This window comes from Diabrotica virgifera, chromosome 3 (genome assembly GCF_917563875.1).
Source record: "Diabrotica virgifera virgifera chromosome 3, PGI_DIABVI_V3a".
Classification (NCBI taxonomy): Eukaryota; Metazoa; Arthropoda; class Insecta; order Coleoptera; family Chrysomelidae; genus Diabrotica; species Diabrotica virgifera.
In genome coordinates, this window is record NC_065445.1 from 89,403,517 (window position 1) to 89,427,179 (window position 23,663).

Genomic DNA, 23,663 nt, shown 5'->3' on the forward strand with positions numbered 1-23,663 from the left:
TTTCTGTTCGTTTGCCCCAACATTTTTGTCAGTCAATTACATTTTTTGTTTAAGAATATAATTACTTGTAACCTAATACTTTTGTCGGAAAAATGGTTGTAAAATAAGGGATGCACGAACCCAGCATAATTGGAAAGTATAGTTTACTAATAAAAATTAAATTTTTTGTCCGACTGTCGAGTTGCCCCAATATTTTTGTCCGACACTTCGATTTTTTGATTAAAAATATAATTACTTATAACCTACTAATGTTGTCGGAAAAATGGTTGTAAATAAAAATATTTCAGGAAATTGACATCTTCGGCGCGTCCGACTGCGCATATGCCCCGTGAAAATTGTCCGACAAGGTTACCACATTATTGTAAAAATGCTTTATGGTAGATACCGTTAAAATTATCCATGTGGTAATAAATTTATTATTTTCATAAATTTGACATATTTAGCTTGTCCGACGCGTCGTATGCCCCAATATTTTTGTCCGACAAAATTGTTTTCGTTTTTCATATGATAAAATCCATTGATTAAAATAGAATGACCAATGTGGTATTAAATTTTTTTCTTGCATAAAGTTGACAACTTCGTCACCGCTTGACAGACAAACGCCCCACTACCATAATGCGCCAAGCTCAAAATTTGTCCGACTCCACCCAAATAACAAGTACAAAAAGTTTCAACGGTGTGGTCATAAATAATAATTGTATATGCGGGCCCAAGGCCTAAAATAAAAAGTTTATTTTTAATGAGATATTTGAAATTAAAAATCACACTAAATTTTCTCTTACTTTTTCACCCCTGTAACTTATTAAAATAAACATTATAGAAGTTCTCAGGGACTTTCGGCCCTCGCTAATAACGTAATCTTTCATTCTGCGTTTAAATTTTTCAAAAATACTTATTAGTTTTCTCAGGATTCGAAAAAAATAAATCCCCATTTGAATAGCATTACAGCCGAAAATACGTACCGATCCTCTTAATCAACCACTCAAAATCTTCCCGATGCCATGTCAAATATTTAAAATTGTCACTGTCTGACTGACAATATGCTGACAATATTCTATTCGACTGAGTGCGTTGTATGACAAAGATAGATTTGGAAAATATTACCATAGACATTGTATTCATTTTTTCGAATCCTGAAAAAACCAATAAATATTTTTGAAAATTTTAAACGCAGAATGAAAGACTAAATTATTACCGAGGGCCGAAAGTCCCTTAGAATTAATAGAAAGTTTATTTTGAATGAGATATTTGAAATTAAAAATCACACTAAATTTTCTCTTAGTTTTTCACTCCTGTAACTTATTAAAATAAACATTATAGAAGTTCTCAGGGACTTTGGGCCCTCGCTAATAACGTAATCTTTCATTCTGCGTTTAAATTTTTCAAAAATACTTATTAGTTTTCTCAGGATTCGAAAAAAATGAATCCCATTTGAATATCATTGGAGCAGAAACTACGTACCCATTCCCCTAATAATAATAAATAAGACATTCATATCACTCGTATTTAAAATTGAAAGTAGTCAACCACGGTATAAAAGCAGAAGGGGGTAGTAGAGTGATGAGCATTGGGGTTGGAGGGTTTGTCTCTAGTTAGCGCAGGTGCCAACCCTCCTGGCTCAAATGTATTCATGTATGACCGAAGGTTATTATTTACAGGTCTTTGTAATCAAATGAAACGCGTGTCAGATTCAGATTGAACGTTGAAATCAACATTGACCTGTTTCGGGATTTGTCTCCAAAATCGCGCATTCTCGAAAAAAATGAATTTATTCCATAATTTTCCCCTCACTATATTATACTCGTATACAGAGTGCGCCAAACCTCTGATATGCTTTTCTTTTATTGCGGCTAATCTATGGAGTATAATAAAAAAATATGTATATAGTTGAGTCCCCGAGTCTTTCACCCTTTCGTTATCATTTAAAGCATACGAAATAAGTCGGAAATTTACTAAACGCAACAGTAAGTGACAGAAAGTGGGTATTATTCCGATCACGGGCTATAGTATAAAATTTGACGTTATCAAATAAATAGAATGTCAAATATAAGTATTGCTTTAAAATGTTGGTGCATAATTACAGCTACATTTGAAGTTGCTTAATAAATTCTATTATTATCATTGATTAATAAAAAAATAACCAATTTATAAAAAAATTCGATAACATATTTTATTTTTGTTATTTTATTCACTTTACCGGAACATTAAACATAAACATTCCTTAACTGTGTCAACAATGAGGTTGGAAAGAAAAATTGGTTGAAAACGTCACAGTTGACAGTTTTTAATTTTTGCTAAAAAAACCTCATCAAACCTAATTTAGTGTGAAAACAGTTGTTAATTCTTGTTAATTTTTTATTTATCGTTGATAAGAAGTCGAGGTCCGCTGGGATGAACAGCCTCGGCTTCTTTTCGCAGTGAATATCTGTTGTGAATTTTGTTGTGTTTGACATTTGATTTTTTGGAAGAAAACTTAAAATAGACAAATCTGTGATTATCGTTCGAGGTGAACGGACGACTCATCCAAAGGGTAAGGTCCAAAACTATCTATATTTCCCTGTTAATTTCTAATTTGCATCGACTGGCATAGATTTTAAATTCGTCAATCTGCCGCATAAGATGGAGGAAGAAGTTCCTCCCGATCCTCCTCCACCACCTGACCCTCCTAATAAAATCAACCAACATGAATGTCAATCTCAACCTCCAATTATTCAGAAAAGTCTTAAAGGAAAAAAACAAATACTATTTTCGGAGACCGACATAGGTCCTTATGAAGTATTTGTCCAGGGTCAGGATAAAAATATTGGAGATTACCACGTGTTAAGTATAGCTAAATCTATTTCTGTTTTAAAAATTAAAGACATCACGAAAATCAGTAGAAAAGGTAAAAACAGGATAGGGGTATTATTTGCCACTAGAAAAGCAGCCAACGATTTCGTTGTGAGGAAAGATTGGGAAGCCCTAGGGTATGACGTGTTCATTCCATTTCATCAGATTTCTTGTAGGGGTATAGTAAGGGGAGTTAATAAAAGATTCACAGAGGAAGAAATAAAGGAGGCATCAGAAACCAACTTGGCTTTATGTAAGATATTAAGTGTAAAGCGAATGAACCGGAGAGTACAAGTGGATTCAAAGGTTGAATTTGTCTCCACGGGAACTATTAGCATAACTTTTTCAGGAAAAACTATTCCTAAAGAAATTTCCATATATCAACTACCAATGAGGGTCACACCATTCATCAGCCCTGTTCTTCAATGTGGAAATTGCTTACTTTATGGCCATTCTACGAACCAATGTAGAGGAAAAAAGAAATGTGCTAGATGCGGAACTTCTCATGAGGATTCTTCATCTAATACGTGTACAAAATATTGCATTTTCTGCAAATCTTCTGACCATGAATCAAATAGTCGTAATTGTAGAGAGAGAGTCAGACAAAAAGATATTAAGGATCTAATGTCCTTTTCTAATCTATCTTTCTATGAGGCAAGTCAGCAGGTTCCTAGGATCCACAATATTTCATCTTTAAACATAAACGATTTCCCCCCCTTACATAGCGATCAGAATAATTCTAATGGCATCTTACCACAGGAGAGGAGGTCTGCAGCCTCAGCTCAATATTCAAAACCTTTTAGTCAAGTCACTCAATCTCCACCAAAAAGAAGAAGACCTTCAATACAAGAAAATACAGGTTATGATAAAATCTCCCACCAAAGACTACTTATTAATCCATCAGGTAGAAGAATAAATGAGCCTTCGACTTCAAAATTCAATCCTGCTCACTCTGATTCTCAAATCACTAACTCACAATCTTTATCCCAACTTCATTTGGATTTCAATCAGGCCATGTCTATGCTGAACCAATCTCACAGGGAGCTCGTCATGACCTTCATTGGGGACTTAATAAACTCAAAATCATACTCCATTCCTTACAATATGGCAGATCTAAAGACTAGCATAAACAAAAGTGTATCACCTTTCAATACAAATGTAAACCAGGGTCGGAGGGGAATAGAGGATCTCGAGCCTGAGGATTCGAGATCTTTTGACTCCTTGGTCTAGCAAACATACTCTTTATAATGAATCCTAACACTCCGATAACTATTATTCAGTGGAATATACGTTCGTATAACACTAATTCTGACAATCTAAAAATCCTTATAAAAAACCTTAACCCAGATATAATCCTTATTAGCGAATCTTGGCTCTCAAACCAACATGTTATAAGATGTAGAGGGTATCAAATAATCAGAAAAGATCGAGAGGATGGCTATGGCGGATTAATTACTCTTATCAAAAATAATATTGATTATAGGGAAATTCAAATTGCCAATCCAGGCTTCAATCATGATGTCCAATTCCAACTCACATTTCTCCCTAACTTTAATTTGAATATTCTTAATATATACTGTCCACAAGACAACTCTATCTCCAAATCCAACTGGTTCTCCCTTGTTAAATTACTTAATAAGCCATTTTTAATCATGGGTGATCTAAATTGTAATCATAAGGCATGGGGTAGTTCTAGAGACAGTCACAATGGTAGGATTATTTTTGATTCTTTGGAGGAACTTGAGCTAGTATTTCTCAATGATGGGTCCCCAACTAGACTGGTGGCCCCAGGAGGCAGTAAGTCGGTAGTAGATCTAACAATGGCATCAGTCGATGTGGCAGCCAGTGTGGGCAAGTGGTCCACTATTTCAGATACTGGAACTAGTGACCACTTCCCCATAATATGTCAGATAGGTGTATGTCCTCAATCTCCCCCGCATTCATGTAAAAGAAGAAATCTAAAGAAAGCTGATTGGTCTACTTATCATAACAATTTAAACAGCATTTTCTTAGCTTCTCCCAGGGAAGATTACGAATTTTTTACTAACTCCATATCATCGGTAGCTGATGAAACAATACCTTGGCTTCACCCTCCTAATAATTCCAAATACCACATTCCATGGTGGGATGACTCATGTGCTGAAGTCGTCTCTGCGAGAGTGTCTGCCTTAAAAAAATTTAAAAATATCCCCTCAATAGAAAACTATATCGAGGCTAAAAAGAATATAGCCAAATCAAGAAAATTCCTAAAATCAAAACGTAAAAATAGTTTCAGACTATTTTGCAGTAAATTAAATAGAAACACTCCTCTAAAAGTTGTGTGGGAGAAAATTAATAAGGTATCGGCTTCGAAACCTTCAATATATACACAATTGCCCTCTACTCCTATATCCCACGAAATTCTATGTTGCTTAACCCCCCTTTCCGCTGTCAATAAAGTATTGGTTAGATCTCCTCAAGCCCTAGAACCGCCATTTGCTCTCGACGAGTATCAGAACTCCCTCTCAATTAAATCTGACTCAGCTCCTGGTTTGGATCAGATTTCCTACTCAATGTTAAAAAATCTTCCCGTTGTTGGATCTTTGTTATTAATTCAACTTTTCAATGAAAGTCTTAGAACGGGTATAGTTCCTGTTCAGTGGAAACAATCAGTAATTTTACCTATAATCAAAAAAGATAAAGATTGTAATAATCCGTTAGACTTTAGACCAATAGCTCTTTCTTCATGTGTAGGCAAAATGCTCGAAACTCTTATAAAGAATAGAATAGAGTGGATTGTGGAACATAATAAGATTTTTAATCCACTACAACTAGGATTTAGAAGGGGTAGAGGTTGTACGGAATGTCTTACATACCTCACCTCAACAATTCAAATAGGCTTCGCTCAAAATCAGTACACTGTTGGCATATTTCTAGATATCTCTTCTGCTTATGATAATGTCAATATATCACTCTTGTATTCCAAATTATTAAAGTATAACATTCCAACCCAACTGGCTAATTTGATTTTCTGCCTTCTAAATGATAGAGAGCTATTTGTCAAAGACAAACTGGGACAAACCCATGGCCCAAGAAAATCAAGTCTGGGACTACCCCAAGGTTCCCCATTAAGCCCTATCCTCTTCAACCTATATTGTCTTTCCCTGTATAATTTAATCCCCTCTTCATGCAAACTAATTCAGTATGCAGACGATTTGGTTCTTCTGATTAGAGGGAGTGATATTAATGAATTGGTAATTAATGTAAATAAATTATTGATTCAGATGGAATCATGGTTGCTAGACCACAATTTAAATCTGTCTAAGAACAAATCTTCTGCAATATTATTTACAAAAGGAAACACGAAAATCTCTCCCCCTAACGTAATATTTTGTAACCAGAATATTGGTTGGGTGGATTCTGTCAAATACCTGGGGGTAAATATTCAAAAAAACTTAAAGTGGAATTCATATGTAAACTCAATAGAACTAAAAGTAAATCGTGGCCTGAATGTGATGAGAGCTCTTTGTGGGACTTATTGGGGAAGTGATCCAAAAACCTTACAAATTGTACACAATGGTCTGATTCAGAGCCATCTGGACTTTGGCTGCCAGGTAATTTTCGATTGTCCAACTTCCTTAATTAAAAGATTGGAGAAACTAAAATACAAAAGTATCCGAATTATAACTGGATGCATGAAATCTACCCCAATCCATGCTCTCTTAAGTGAAAGTGGTCAGATCTCGCTTAAATCTAGATGGGAATGGCTTAGCTCTAAATTTATATTAAAAAATTTAATGTTAATTGGCAACCCAATTATTTCCGCTCTCGACCTGTTAGATTTGGCAATTCAAAGGAACCAAAATCATTGGAAAAACAGAAGTATTCCATTTCTAGTGCTTTTAAAAAACAAATTTAAAAGTACTTATCCCAACTTATATTTAAGTGACTTATACCCATGCCATAACTTTGAACTAGACCATCAATTATCAACAATTCCAATCATAAATATCCAATCTAATCGTTCAGATGAACTTGCCTCAGTTCAACTCCAAAAAATAATTCTAAATAAACCTAGTCACACCAAATTCTTCACGGACGGCTCGGTTGATGATGAAGGGTCAGCAGGCTTTGGTGTCTTTAGCCGAGAGATCAACTATTCTTATACCAGTAAACTACCTAAGTATACCCAAATATGTACGGCTGAGATTGTCGCAATTAATCATGCCCTCCAAATTATTTTGAAAAATGGGATTAAACAAGCAATCATCTGCTCGGACTCTAAAAGTGCCTTACAGAAAATAGGCAGATCAACCTATTCTATGGAAACAGAACATTCATCGTTCATGACCAAGAGAGGCATCATTGAAGCGAAAGAAAATAACGTTAATATTAGTCTGGCATGGATTCCAGGACACTCGAATATTAAAGGGAACATGGTGGCTGATAAACTAGCTAATATAGGTAGAACCTTAAATGTAGCTGCTGGTATCACTCTTCACTATTCCAACTTTCTACCAGACATCAAGCATTCCATCTGGAATCGGTGGAAGCAAGAATGGCAGGGGAAAAATCGAAATAATTCCTTTTACTCTAAAATTGTAGGTCAGATAGATAAACTCCCCTGGTACCACAATTTTGCATACCAAGACAGAAGACATATAACCACCATTATTAGAATGAGGACAGGTCATTGTGCTACTCCAGTTCACCTATTCAGGATAGGAGTAAAAGATGACCCATATTGTGACTGTGGCCGAGTTGGGTCCTTAAATCATCTGATTTTTGAGTGCCCTATAAATATGTCACCCAATTTTGACCTATATAAAGAATTAGCCAAGACAAATATCCCTACTCCCATTGAAATTTGCCTACTTATGTCCAACCTTAATCCACGTAGGATTAACCTGATCCTTAAATTCCTTAACTTAGCCAAACTTAATTTATAAATTAATCAATTCCCAAATTTGAATTAAAAAAATTAAGAAGATAAAGATATAAAAAGATATTGGACCTCCAAATGATAGAAGCCTTAACCCTTATGGTATAATATTGCCTTTCCTGTAGGGACTGTCTGGCCCTATACGAAGATGTTCCTGCTAATATATATTAAAAAAAAAAAAAAATTGAGGCTTTAACATATATATTTGGAAATATTCGACTGCCCAGAGCAAGACAAGAGTATTTCCCTGGTGTAAGCTGGGCGAATTATCCCGAGGGATATAACCCAATAAAGGAAGAAGAAGAAGAAGAAGAACAATGAGGTTATATTTGTACGTTGTCAAAATTTATCGTAAAATAACATAAACTTATCATAAAATTTCTAACTCCAATATAAAATTGGTTGTGAAAATAACTGTTTGTATACTATAAAAAACTTCAAAATGCAAAAATTTTACAAAATAATAGCAAAAAATTCAACAAACTGACAGCCACAAAAGTAAACAAACCAAAACGTCAGAAATTGTATTTAAAATATGTGAAAACATCCCCAATCGTCTTTCTTTGTACCTATCTCTTTTCAATGCACTGAGTCTAGATCGTTCATAAAAATAACATGTGTTTATACTTAATAACAGGCGGCAGCTGGTTTGTCATTAGTTTCATGCGTGGAAGAGAATGATGTTAGATAAAAAGTATGTGTTTTATCTCGCCAGGTATTAATGACGCACGGGTAAAGACTCGCAGACTCAACTGCAACAAAGCTAAAGACGTCTATAATTTAAAATTATTTTCGATATCAGGATCAGTCAGAACAACGGAATAAACCATAGTTGTGTTTTTTTAATCGAACACCCTGAATATTAAACCATTTTTGAATACATGTTTTAAAAATATGAAGAGTTCTTATTAGGATTTATAGAACTAAAGTTAAGAATTATTGAAATATTTACACTTTTGTTGAGAAAAATAGTACATGATTTTTAAAGGGCTGTGGACTAGTGATGTTGAAAAAGTAACTATTCTTTACAAAGTACTCGTTACTTACGAATACCGAAAGGAACGATTACTATACAGAGAGGCAAATCGTTACTTTGATTACTCTGATTACTTCGTTACTTCATACCAATCGTATTAGAGCGAGTAACGACTATTGTATCTACTTTGATTACTTTGATTACTCTGATTACTTCGTACCAATCGTATCAGAGCGAGTAACGACTATTATATCTACTTTGATTACTTTGATTACTCTGATTACCGTAACAGAGCGAGTAACGACTATTGTATCTACTTTGATTACTCTGATTACTTCGTACTTCGTGAAGGTCGTTATTATATCGGAATACCTATACAAAATATCTACCTACTGAGAAATACGATTCTCGATATGATTACCGGTACTCAAATACAAAAGTAACAAAAGTAATCATAGTAATCAAATCATTTTTATCCCTTAAACAGATTGGTGAAGGTCGTTGTTATATCGGAATACCTATACAAAATAACTACCTACTGAGAAATACGATTCTAGATATGATTACCGGTACTCAAATACAAAAGTAACAAAAGTAATCACAGTAACGAATACTGTAAATGATTACTTTATACAAAATACCTACCTACTGAGAAATACGATTCAAATACAAAAATAACAAAAGTAATCATAGTAATCAAAGTAACGAATACTGTAAATGATTACTTTATACAAAAGTAACGATTTGTAACGAATACTCGAAAATAACTATAATCAACATCACTACTGTGGACTAGGTTTCCAATATAATAACAATTTAAATGAAATGTCATAGTTTTTCTAGTGTAGTGTTATTTTTAAATAATTTAATATCTTTGGCATCTGTACAATACATAGTGACTACAATATACATAATATACAGTGTGATCACTAGTATCAAATATAGTTTATAGAGTAAAATATAATTTATTTTTACTTTTTAAGATTGTTTAAAACCAACAAAGGAAAATCAGCTGTACGTCTTCACGGATTTTTCCTCTCATATACCTTTTAGAATCTTCAAATATCTGTATACATATAAGATTTTTAGTGAAATCAATGATTTTTTTTCAGATAGACTGTCATAGATGCATACATATTTGTTTTTAATCACCGTTTTATGTTTTTACAGCATAATTATAGAACGAGATTATCTCCCTTAAATTAATATTACAAAGAAATACACAGAAAACAATACAAGCCTCATTAACGACGCCACTGTTTAAAGGATCCCCAAATTGAAAAAGAAACCACATTTAGGATAAAAATGTATATACCTAAAACTCATGTAGAGACACAGCTCCCCTGATCTCGGTAGACTTCAAGAAACCCTCAGAAAATTCACTGAGCCGGGTAAACAATATAACGTGACAGTTCGATGACTGTAGGTTGTCCAAAGTGTTCAAAACCGACGATGAGGGAAATCGTCGGGTCGTTATAATAGAGACGGAGAAACACCAGAGAGGGCTCTTGCGCATTTGTAGCGAACAATGAAGAGGAAAACACATAACGGGGCGACTAATTATAAAGAGTTAATGAGAGCAGGCATTGCTACAACGAAGATGACAAAATATCAAAATAGTCTGGGCTGATTATCGGAGAATAGGCCATTTTTGGGAAAAGTTATTTACCAGCAATTTTATTGCTGGAATCGAATCTTATGATCGTATATATTAATAATATAGATATGCAAAGTTCGCAGATAGTGTGCTACTTTTTTTATAAACAAAATGGCTCCCGAAAATCGCGTTTTTTTCAATTTTTGCTCTATAACTCTTTGCTCACATAACACTTTTGCTCTATAAGATTTTAACTTTAGACCAAAAACACCCAAATAAAAATTCACCGCAATTAAATTCTGCATAGAGACGTGTTTTTTCCGATTTACTTCGACGAAAACTTTCCCCGGAAAAAGCGGGTTTTTCCAACAAAATCTTTAATTTTCAACTAGACTTTTAGATAAGTAGTTGTTAATCAATAATTAAATAACTTGGTAACGTAAAAGCCCTTTCCGTATATATTATAATTCCAGAAGCCGATGGAAATTGAATGAAAAGTTTAGCAACAATTGAAATGTTAATTAAAAATTTACGGTCGCTATAATAACGATAATAATTATGATGCATAAGAATAACTACGATTTTTTCATAAAAAGACACTATACCTATCTAATGCACTTTACAGAATTGAAATTGGGCCATTTAAGCGGCCTCAGGGATATTTTAAAATTATAAACAATTTTTTGGCTTATAAACAAATATAATATCTCGGGAAATATTAAACTAAATTAAATTGTGAAAACGGTACTCGAAAGACAGCTGCAGTCTGCTTCTTTTAAAAGAAAAAACGTTTAATTATGACGAGTGGTTCCTGAGATACAACCGATCAAAGTTGACCGAAATTTACGGCAAAGATATAAACAATAGGATCATAATTTTCAAACCATCACCTTTTTATTTTTGTCCTCTTTCTCCACACCAATTTTCGTATCTTTAAAATCCTCATAACATATATTATTATAATAAAAACTATCGATAATACGTGTGAAAATTGCGAAAAATAGCAAAATTCCAATCAAAAATTAGGTTGGAGAAAATGTAACCCTCAAAGTTCAAAATCGGTATACGTTAAAAAAAATGCATTTTCTCGGCTTCCCATGGAGCAATTTCCTTCATTCTTTTTTTGTTCCCAAGTAACTCGAGTAGAGCCATCGAACCAACGCATTACTAAATGTCAAACTTGCTTTTGTTTTGTTATAATAAATTTATTTATTTATTATAACACAATATTTTAATTTGTTTAAATAAAAATTGTTTAAATAATTATACAGCTTTCAAATGAGAATATTTATGTTTTTAACTTTAAAAGGTACACTTGTAGTAAGTTTATCTAAAAAAAGCCTACAACTGGAAAAATATGTAATTTTCTGTTCTTATAAATAAATTAATCTATTATAACAAAACAAAAGCAAGTTTGACATTTAATAATGCGTTGGTTCGATGGCTCTACTCGAGTTATTAGGGAACAAAAAAAGAATGAAGGAACCTACATTACATTTTCTCCAACCTAATTTTTGATTGGAATTTTGCTATTTTTGGCAATTTTCACACGTGTTATCGATCGTTTTTATTATAATAATATATGTTATGAGGATTTTAAAGATATGAAAATTGGTGTGGAGAAAGAGGACAAAAATAAAAAGGTGATGGTTTGAAAACTATGATCCTATTGTTTATATCTTTGCCGTAAATTCCGGTCAAATTTGACCGGTTGTATCTCAGGAACCACTCGTCATAATTAAATAAATTTTTTTCTTTTAAAAGAAGCGTCCTGCCGCTGGCTTTCGAATACCGTTTTCACAATTTAATTTAGTTTAATATTTCCCGAGATATTCTATTTGTTTATAAACCAAAAAATTTATTATAATTTTAAAATATTCCCGAGGCCGCTTAAATAGTCCAATTTCAATTCTGTAAAGTAAATCAGATAGGTATAGTGTCTTTTTATGAAAAAATCATAGTTATTCTTATACATCATAATTATTGTCGTTGTTATAGCGACCGTAAATTTTTAATTAACGTTTTAATTGTTGCTAAACTGTTCATTCAATTTCCATAGACTTCTGGAATTATAATATATACGGAAAGGGCTTTTACGTTATTAAGTTATTTAATTATTGATTAACAACTACTTATCTAAAAGTTTAGTTGAAAATTAAAGATTTTGTTGGAAAAACCCGCTTTTTCCGGGGAAAGTTTTCCTCGAAGTAAATCGGAAAAAACACGTCTCTATGCGGAATTTAATTGCGGTGAATTTTTATTTGAGTGTTTTTGGTCTAAAGTTAAAATCTTTGGAGTTATAGAGCAAAAATTGAAAAAAACACGATTTTCGGGCGCCATTTTGTTTATAAAAAAAGTAGCACACTATCTGCGGACTTTGCATATCTATATTATTAATACATACAATAATAAGATTCGATTCCAGCAATAAAATTGCTGGTAAATAACTTTTCCTTGTATTTTGCTAATTAGCCCAGAGTAAAAGAAAATATTTTGTTTATATGGAATTGGCCATAGTTGTTTGTAATGACAATTACATTTTAACCTAAAAAAATTAATAAGAAACTATTTAAAGAGTGTATAACCACCAAGTTTTTGAGGAGGTTATGTGTTGTCAACATTTAGGCTTCTATCTTGGCCATGGTATTATAGGCAACAGCGAAACTTTGGCTGAAGATCTGAGGTTGGATGTGTTATGTTCTATGGTACATCAAATTCTGATTATTATGTGTTTTTAATTATTACTATATGTGTTATGCGGTTTCACATGCGTGAAACATGTGCATTTCACATTTTCTATTGTTCGCTATTGTTCGTATAGCATCCGCTATTGTTCGTATATTTTGTTGTTCACTTCTTTTTAAGTATTGGTAGCCAAAGTCTGCTGATTATGCTGAGGGGTTTGCTACACATTTTTCTTCATTTATTAGGATAAGGGGTGCCTCTTTGATTTTTCTCTTTTTCATGTCTGTTTCCTTCATGAATAATGATGCATACATATTTCCATTGTACTCTGTGTTCATTGTCGCAGGCATGTTTGCATATCTGTGATTTGTCGAAATCCCTGTTTTTTTTAAGTATGTTTCTTGCTCGTTTATCCTGACGCTTAGTGATCTTGCACTTTCTCCCACATGGAAATTGATGCATTAAAAAGGTATTTTGTAGATGCAGTTCTTTGACCTGTCTTCTGTGTTGTTGTATTTGGTTGTGGACAGGATAGATCTAAGGGTATTGGTTGTTTTAATTTTGGTAAGCCCTTTAAATATGGCATGCTTGTCATCATTGACTCCTTTCGTGTGGATGTTGCTGGACTGCTTGTGAACTATGGAGGATAAAATATCCACCCTCGGATCTCCTCAGCCAAAGCATGGCTGTTGCCAAACCATGGCCAAGTATATCAGCAAACATATGACAAAACATATCCTCCTCAAAAACTTATTCTTATTAATTTTTTTGAAAACGAATTCCGGAGTGGAAATCCAATCGTGTCAAATCTTTTTAGGTGAGAATGTAGCTGTCATTACAAACAACTGTGGCTAGTCCCATGTAAACACAATATTTAACTTAGACATGCCACAAGCCACAAGAACAGTTCCAGAACTTTATCAAAAATAAAGGGATAAATATATCAGATATTATATTATTCCTAGACTACATGAACGTCACGAGGAAAAGAGAACTGGGTGCGAATAATATAAAGTATTTATATTAAAAATAAAAATGTATACCATTTTTATTTCATTTAGCAGATGCCACTTAGTCTTTTATTTGTATTAATTTTATAGATAATCTGACCTAAAAAAAATAGCTAATTGGCTATGCCAAGTTCATAATGAAAGAAAAAAACCCTAAAAAACTGATCAACTTAGCGCGTGTTCTTAAAATTATCATGTTCATCAGACGGGACTCATACGAGATAAGCACAGTCGTTTGAATATAACAATAACATTGAATATAACTGAATTGAATAACAACTGAATATAACAGACTAACAATATTGAGATTGCAAAAACCTCTTCTAATGAAACATAAAACTTTACGACACTTAATTAAATGTTTCAATCCAGAAATCAAAATGTGCTGTTTATTATACTGCAACTTGAAATCAGCAACATTTTAATTTCAAAACATTTACAGGTTATATAGGTCTGGATCCCGAGTATAAAAAAAAAGTTGATTAATAGCAAGCTGAAAATTTGTTAATAGTTTAAGGATGTCTAGTCGGACAAACTTTGATATATGGGAACACTGAAACAGGGGAAGTTTTAATTGTGGAACAGGTCAAAAATTTGGAACGGTCAGACCACGAAAACGTCACATGTATTTTGTCCGACAGAACTTCCAATTGATTTGTTACCCTTTCATTAAACTCTCATGCAAAAATCAGACTGCTATTTATCACCTAGCATAATTCCTGTCATTTGACACGTTCTACGTGTTCCACTCATTAAAATGTCCATTTGGAGATTTTAATGAAAGGATAACAAATTAATTGGAAGTTCTGTCGGACAAAATACATGTGACGTTTTCGTGGTATGACCGTTCCAAATTTTTAACCTGTTCCACAATTAAAACTTCCCCTGTTCCAGTGTTCCCATATATCAAAGTTTGTCCGACTAGACACCCTTAAGCTATTAACAAATTTTCAGCTTGTTATAAATCAACTTTTTTTATACGCTGGATCCAGACCTAAAACCTTTCAATGCGAAATTAAGATTGATACAGGGTGTTTCATTGGGAAAGTAACATACGTTAACTGTAGAAAGAGGACACTTGGGCGGTGTCAAAAATACCATACTTAATGGGTCTTACTTTATTAATAACAAAGGGACTGGGTGTTTTATCTATTTTGCCATTTTCTTAATTGGTTCATAACTTTTCAACCACACTGTATATTTATTTTATATTTGGCACGCAAATATCATTTAAGGCGTACAATAAATTAACTTATTTACAATTGTAAAAAATCCAGGTCCAGATTAAAAAATATTGGAAAAATATTCCGACCACAAAACAACACCCTGTACATTAAATTTTTTTAAATTGGATTTTCCAGTTGAAAAGAGGATAAAAAACTAAATTCAGTGGTAAACTTACAATTTTCGGCAAAATGATTTTTCTGGTGAAATTTTGAATTTGAATTCTGAAATTAAGTGAAATGCGAGAGCTCTAAGTAGAAAAAAAAAATTGAAATGCAGCTTACAACTTGTCAACCACACTATATATTGATTTCATTTTTAACACGCGAATATTCTTTTAGGTGACCAGTCAATTAATTTATTTACAATTATAAAAAATCTAGGTCCGTATTAAAAAATATTGTGTAAATGTTCCGACCCAAAGAAACACCTTGTATATTAAATTTTTTTAAAATGGATTTTGCATTTGAAAAGAAAATGAAAAACAAAATTAGTGGTATACTTTGAATTTTCGGCAAAATTATTTTTCTGATAAAATTTTGAATTTGAATTCTGAAATTATGTGAATTGCGAAGCTCAAAGTAAAATAAATTAAAATATGACTTAATTTTAATTAATATGGGCCATTCCACGAACATACGCCTGTTTTGGATTATTTCGACAAAGAATATTTTACTGTGCAACATAAGAAGTACGAAAGTAAATGGCGCTGATAATTATTCCAATAAACAACAATGTAATTTGCAATTTACTTTCGTTCTTCTTATTTTGCACAGTAAAATATTCGTGGTCGAAGCATTCCAAAACAGGCGTATGTTCGTGGAATAGGGTATACCATTATTTAATCTAAATTGATAAAATATTAACATTTGCACACATAACAATAATTTTTGATGACCCCCTCTGTGGCTCAGTGGTAAGACCGCCTACCTTTGGATCGAAAGGTCCGAATGGTCGTGAGTTCGAATCTCACCAGGGTCAGAAATTTTTCATTTATTATAAATTAATAAATGAAAATAGTTTCTGTCCTTGTGAGATCGGTACTCACCGGAGGGACCGCAGACGTTCGGATACAATTAGCGTCTCTTTGCAAAGACAATGGCGTTGCCTTTGCAAAGTAACAAGACACTTACTCAACACACACAGTACACGTGACACTAGGTATCTAACTACAAAAATTTACCGTACCTACGTATAAAAAAAATAATTTTTTATGGTGGTAATTTTGAATAAGTAGTTTAGTTTTGAATAGTTATTATGCTGCAAATTTTCGCTGTTTTGTTATAATTTTTAGCTATTTTGTTGATTAAAGTGATGTATTCTTTATTGACCCTTTATTATTTATTCATTATTTAAAGATGCATATTTGCCAAAAACTATTTTTCACACATAATAAAAAACACTAAAATATTAACATTTTATCAATTTAGATTAAATAATGGTACTAATTAAAATTAAGTCGCATTTTAATTTTTTCTACTTAGAGCTCTCGCAATTGACATAATTTCAGAATTCAAACAAAATTTTACCAGAAAAATCATTTTGCCGAAAATTCAAAGTATACCACTAATTTTGTTTTTCATGCTCTTTTCAAATGCAAAATCCATTTAAAAAAAATTTAATATACAAGGTGTTTTTTTGGGTCGGAACATTTACACAATATTTTTTAATCCGGACCTGAATTTTTTATAATTGTAAATAAATTAATTGATTGGAGACCTAAAAGAATATTCGGGTGTTATACATAAAATCAATATACAGTGTGTTTGACAAGTTGTAAGTTGTATTTCAATTTTTTTCTACTTAGAGCTCTCGCAATTCACTTAATTTCAGAATTCAAATTCAAAATTTCACCAGAAAAATCATTTTGCCAAAAATTCAAAGTACACCACTGAATTTAGTTTTTTATCCTCTTTTCAACTGAAAAATCCATTTTAAAAAAATTTAATGTACAGGGTGTTGTTTTGAGGTCGGAACATTTTTCCAATATTTTTTAATCCGGACCTGGATTTTTTACAATTGTAAATAAATTAATTTATTGTACACCTTAAGTGATATTTGTGTGCCAAATATAAAATACATATACAGTGTGGTTAAAAAGTTATGAACCAATTAAGAAAATGGCAAAATAGGTAAAACACCCAGTATCTTTGTTATTAATGGAGTAAGACCCATTAAGTATGGTATTTCTGAGACCGCCTAAGTGACTTCTTTCTACAGTTAACGTATGTTACTTTCCCAATGAAACACCCTGTATAATAGCTGCATGGTACATCATGTAACAAGGGGAATACACGAATTGCAAACTCTCAGACTACTGGATGGGAATAGTTAATATTAATTATAATAATTGTTAATAATAGACATTTTTGAATGAAATACCAACCGCATAACTTCAAAATCGCATAAAAATAATCCGCATAAAAAGAGACCTTACTGTATTCGATTGACCCTTCGGTTGCCATTACAAAGTCTATAGGGTCACCTGTGTATGCTCTGCTTGGGCAGTCCTGAACAATGTGACTGATCGTCTGACTTGCAGCGCCGCATTCACAAGAAGGCGAGGGAAGTTTACCCCATCTGTAGCGGGAGTCAGCTCATAGGCTAATCGATTAGAAGTAAGCTAGGCATTCCAGTACAAGAAAGTAGATGTTCTATCAAAAATATCTCTTACCAGAAAAAGGTGCCTAAAGTTTATCCGAAGTGGCAATAATGATATGTAGGTTTACTCTCAAGAAGACCCAATAACAATACGTGTCAGGGAGAAGTTTTTTAAGAAGGTATAAATTTTATTGATACAACGTAATGGTCGAACATATACATAAATACCACAGCAGTACTTATTTAACACTGTTATGTACGCAATAAAAGGATTTAAATGTTAGAAGGTAACAGCTTTCAACAAAAAACAAAATGTCATACATATATTGGTAAGCACATTAACTTTTTACACTTAAAACAAAGAGGTTAAGTGTAAATTAAGAGTCATGCACTTTTAATGAATATTGTAAAGTGAAGGTTTTCTTATCATACTTAATAATCCCAGAGAACGGCAGTTCTCGCCAGTGGCGTACAACCCCTCTACATGCGACACTAAACAGACACGAAATTTTGAATTTTCTAAATCTGACTGAATTGAAAAATGGGCCAAATCCCATCTTACAGTTTAGGAAAAGACTCGTCCATTCATTATGTCAACCACCCATTTTGGTCCAAGGGTATGGATTTTACGGCCCTCCCCATTTGGGGTCTGTTTTTCGTTCTCGTCTCCAAAATTTAAATCCGATCTCTTTCCGATAGTATGGATCTTTCCCTTTCCAACGCATGTCTAATTTTGAAAATAGGTTATACACTCAAAAGTTACCGAGCTCAGAAATTTAAGTCAATTTCTATTTAAAAAGAGGAAAATGTTTGTGAGTATGTATATGTTGGAAAAGTTGCACCGATCTGAATTTTTTTTCTGTGTTTCAAGAGGGATCCGGGGCCGATTCAGAACCGATGTAGTTTGTGACTTTTGACCACTCATAAGCCATCTGTAGAACTGGGTAGGTACAATAGGGCATATTTTTATAGTAAATGTATCTCAAGTGCAAATAGAAGTAGGAAAACCTAAAATAGGCCAAATCGGTAGCACTTGAGTTCAGCTTTCAAACGATTAAGTCTGGATCCCGCGTATCAAATAAAGTTGATTAATAGCAAGCTGAGAATTTCTTAACAGCTTAACGGTGTCTAGTCGGACAAACTTTGATGTATGGGAACAGGGGAAGTTTTAATTGTGGAACAGATGTATTTTGTCGGACAGAACTTCCAATTGATTTGTTACCCTTTCATTAAACTCTCATGCAAATATCAGACTGCTATTACTAACCAACATGATTCCTGTCATTTGACATGTTCTTCGTGTTCCACTCATTAAAATGCCCAGTTGGTGATAAACATCAGTCTGATTTTTGCATGAGAGTTTAATGAAAGGGCAACAAATCAATTGGAAGTTCTGTCCGACAAAATACATTTGACGTTTTCGTAGTCTGACGTTCCAAATTTTTAACCTGTTCCACCATTAAAACTTCCTCTGTTCCACTGTTCCCATATATCAAAGTTTGTCCGACTAAACATCGTTAAGCTATTAACAACTTTTCAGCTTGCTATTAATCAACTTTTTTTTCTTATGCGGGATCCAGACCTAGATGCCTAAGTGGTAAGGATCGAACATACACACCGCCCAGTATAGCCGAAAAACTGAAAAATTCAACCTTGGAAATTTTGGTTTTTCGACAATTACTCAAAATTTCAACGTTAGACGAGTCTAACGGTGTATGCCTCATATCTGGGAAAATTCTAATTTTTAAGTTATAGGCTTCATAATGATCAAATCCATATTTTTCAAGGAAAATCGGTTTTTCAAGCTCATTAAATTCTATAATTACTTCAGATTATATTTGACCTCAGGTTAATCGGATACTACTTGTAGGAAATCTGAGTTCATTTACTAGTCATCCGAATATATTTTTCAATCTATTCCAAATAGAAAAAAATCTAGTGTACACAAAAAAAATTGTATTGAAAAAAATATTGGGATAACTGGGATATGAACTCGGATTGCCCCATCTCCCCATCACAAGTTATTGTCGTAACCCTAGACCATTTTAGCAATAATGGTTTAGCGGTTTAGAATGCTTAACGGCTAATCGAGAAACATTACATTCAAGTTCATACATATAATTTATAAAAAACTTTGAAAAACTCCGCCAAAAATGAGTGGCACACACAATATTCTAACTAGGTACAAAAGAGCTGACATGAATATTACGGGGCACTGGCTGAATGGGCACATGAGCCCGAAGGCCAAAAAAAAATATTACGGGGCTAAAAATGTATTTTTATTTTGATGGAAAATAAAATTAGTTTTATTTTGAAAGATTTTTCCATGGTATTTGCTAAATTTTATCCTCAAACCACAAACTTTATCACAGGTAGGTACCCATTTGTGGCACGTTTTACTTTTTTACCAAATATTATGGAAAAATTTTTTAAAATAAAACTATAGGTACTTTTATTTCCCATCAAAATTATAATATGCATATAATATCAGCTCTTTTGTAGGTAGATAGAACATTGTGTGTGCCACTCATTTTTACCGCGTTCGGCGGTTTTTATTGTTGTATAGTATAGAGCAGAGGTTCTCAATCTGTGGTACACACAATACATAAAAAATTAAAATAGTAGTACTTAGTAAGTATTGATAATGCAATTTAAAAATATAGGTGGTACCTACTAAAAACAATAAAAATAACTGTAGGTGGTACATCACTCAAAAAGGTTGAGAACCGCTGGTATAGAATTTTGGTTTCAGTATACGTAATAAACCTTGGGCCCATACTTAAAAAAATTCTTACCTCCTTCAAGAGAGTTTTTTTATTCAGTTATTTATGTCGAGTAGTAGACCAGTAAGGATCTGCGAAAAAACGTCTATTTTTGGATGTGAGAGGTGGCATTCGGATTTTTGCAGATAAAGTTAGGTGACACCTTCAGTAATAATAATTGACTTATGCTCCTTCTCAAATATGCCCGGAACATTAATAAAAAAATTAAAATATTTCAAAATTTCGAAAAACATCGATTTTTTTCTGCTTTCTTTGCTTATAACTTTAAAACGATTCGTTTTGGAACAAAGTCGTAGAGAAATAAAATAAAGATAATTGAATTTTGTATGATATACGACTGGTAAAAAATGTCTTAAGGTATGACCTTTTCTGCAATATAGCAATAAATACAAAATAAGGGGGCAAAATAAGTCTGTTCAATATTTTTTAACCACTTTGGTGGCACTTAGAACCTTAGTAATTCGCTTAGGAAATTCTTTGTAACATTCTTAAATCGTGTTTCCATTAAAATCGACCTAATAAATTTTGCATAATAAATTTGCAATCTAAATGTTTTTAAAAAAGTTCAAATTTTTTAAAATCTTTCTGAACAAAAAGTAGACCATTTAGAAGTTGGCTAATTTTTTACATATAAAGAGGTGCTCTACCTATCTAATACACTTTACAGAATTAAAATCGGATTATTTAAGGGGCCCCAGCAATGTTTTAAATTTATAAACAATTTTTTGGCTTATAAAGAAATAGCTTTGTTTAATAATAAAAAAATTAATTTTTAGCAATGCAAATAATTAAAACCGGTATAATTTAACTTAAACTTTCAAATGCTGTTAGCAGAATTGCTATTTTATTTTTTAATCAAACGTTACTCGCGTTCAAAAATTGCAATTTCTCGATTTTTTGGAAGTTCCACCGCGTTTATCTCGAAAACTATGCATCCTACGAAAAAACTTGTAAGAACATTTTTTGCTTAGAATTGCCCAAGAAATACAAAAAAATGTTTTATTTTGCGAAAAATCGATGTTATGTAATTCCTTAAGTTCTTTGTTTATAACAATCTTATCGACATCCGGATCAACTGTTACCCAAAAAATTCGTGTTCTACGGGTCAAAATATATAAAAAAACTTGGGTAAGTCCATCTAAATAAAGGAGCCCGTAGCACCCCCTCCTGGCCACAGCACTAATTTGCTTATAAGCCAAAAAATTGTTTATAACTTTAAAACATTGCTGAGGATGCTTAAATAATCCGATTTCAATTTTGTAAAGTGCATTAGATAGGTGGAGTACTTCTTTATATGTAAAAAAATTTACAAATCTTTGTATGTTCTAGTTTTTGTTGTGCAAGATTAAAATTTTAAAAAAAAAGTTTAGATTGCAAAATTATTATGCAAAATCTAGTAAGTCAATTTGAATGAAATTTGGTTTACGGTTTTAGCACATTACAAAAATTTTCTAAGCGAATTAGGAAGGTTCCAGGTGTAACCTAAGTGATGGAAAATCATTGAATAAAGACAGGCTTGATTTGACCCCTTATATTATATTTATTGCTATTCTGAAGCAAGGGTGATAAATTAAGACATTTTTAACCAATCGCATCTGTCAGAAAATTTAATTATCTTTGTTTTATTCCTATAGGACTTTTTTCTAAAATGAATAGTTGTTAAGTTATAAGCAAAAAAATTAGAAAAAAAAAGAAATTTTTTGAAATTTTTAAATATTTTATTTTTTTTATTAATAGTCCGGGCATATTTGAGAAGGAGCATATAAATCAATTATTATTAACGAAGTTATCACCTAACTTTATCCGCAAAAATCTGAATGCCACCTCTCACATCCACCTAAAAACAGATCCTTACTGGTGTATAGGACAACTTTTCTATTTCGTAAAATTTTCGGGGGGGGGGGGTAGCATTTCGTAAATATACATAGAGGTTTCTAAACTTTGGTGCGTCCGACAACTAGAATACCCTTAATAATTTGTCGGACAATAGTAAATTGTAGGTATTTTTATCAAACAAATCCTGCAAAAAATCATCATTTATGGGGTGCACGCATCATAAAGAGTCATAAAATTTATAACCTGGCAGTTGATGTTTGCAGAATTGTTTGATAAAAATATTTATAATTAACTGGTGATATTGTTCGACAAATTTTCAAGGATACTCCAGTTGTCGGATGCACCAAAGTTTAGGAACCTCTATATTTACGAAACGCTCCCTCTCGAAAATTTTCCGAAATAGGAAAGTAGTCTGACTCGACATGAATAACTGAATAAAAAAAGTCTAGTGAGGAAGGTAATATTTTTTTAAGTGTGGGTCCAAGACCTATAACTTCATACAGTGTGTAAAATTTATTTAAATAATCTTTAAAAATTATATTAAAATATCTTTTGCCTCACAGATATAGGGGACATTCAGCAGAAAATACATCTGGGCCGAAATATGGCACAAAAAATAAACTCATACTTTGGTCTACAAAAATGACGATCTACAAGGAGGTTGTAGAACCAATTTTGATGTGCGGATCTGAATGTTGGCAAATGACAATGAAAGAGAAGAAAAAACTGGAAGTTGTAGAAAGAGACTGTCTAAGAAGAGCGTATGAGATATCCAGACTTGATCACATTCCAAATCAAGAAATAATAAGAACAGACTGGATTTATAATAAGGTAGATATAATAGATAAAGATTAGAGGAAGACCAGCATTAGAATAGAGCGAAGGAATCAGAGGAATGATAGATAAAGCCACAGAAGAGGAATGATCCAAACGAAAAAGGTGGTGGGAGCCTGTTAGACAATATATGTCTGTAAAGGTATTTTAATGTAGAAAAAGTGCGTTTATTTAAGAATAGTTCACTTGGTTATATGAAATTCGTTACAACTAATAGTCTTTAACTACTAATTTATTTTTAACTAGTACCTTAAACTATTAGACTATTAATTTCGAAAATTTGAAAAAACTCATGATACTATCGCGATGCAGTAAATACTGGTACTCATACATTATGTAAAAACTGTTTTTTTTTATTATATAAATT

General features: G+C 32.6%; 1 protein-coding gene across 1 annotated transcript in view; it reads right to left on the reverse strand.

Moving 5' to 3' along the window:
- The window catches only part of LOC114329905 (uncharacterized), a 787,321-nt gene that overhangs the window by 751,155 nt on the left and 12,503 nt on the right, over positions 1-23,663 (reverse strand). The window lies entirely within an intron of this gene.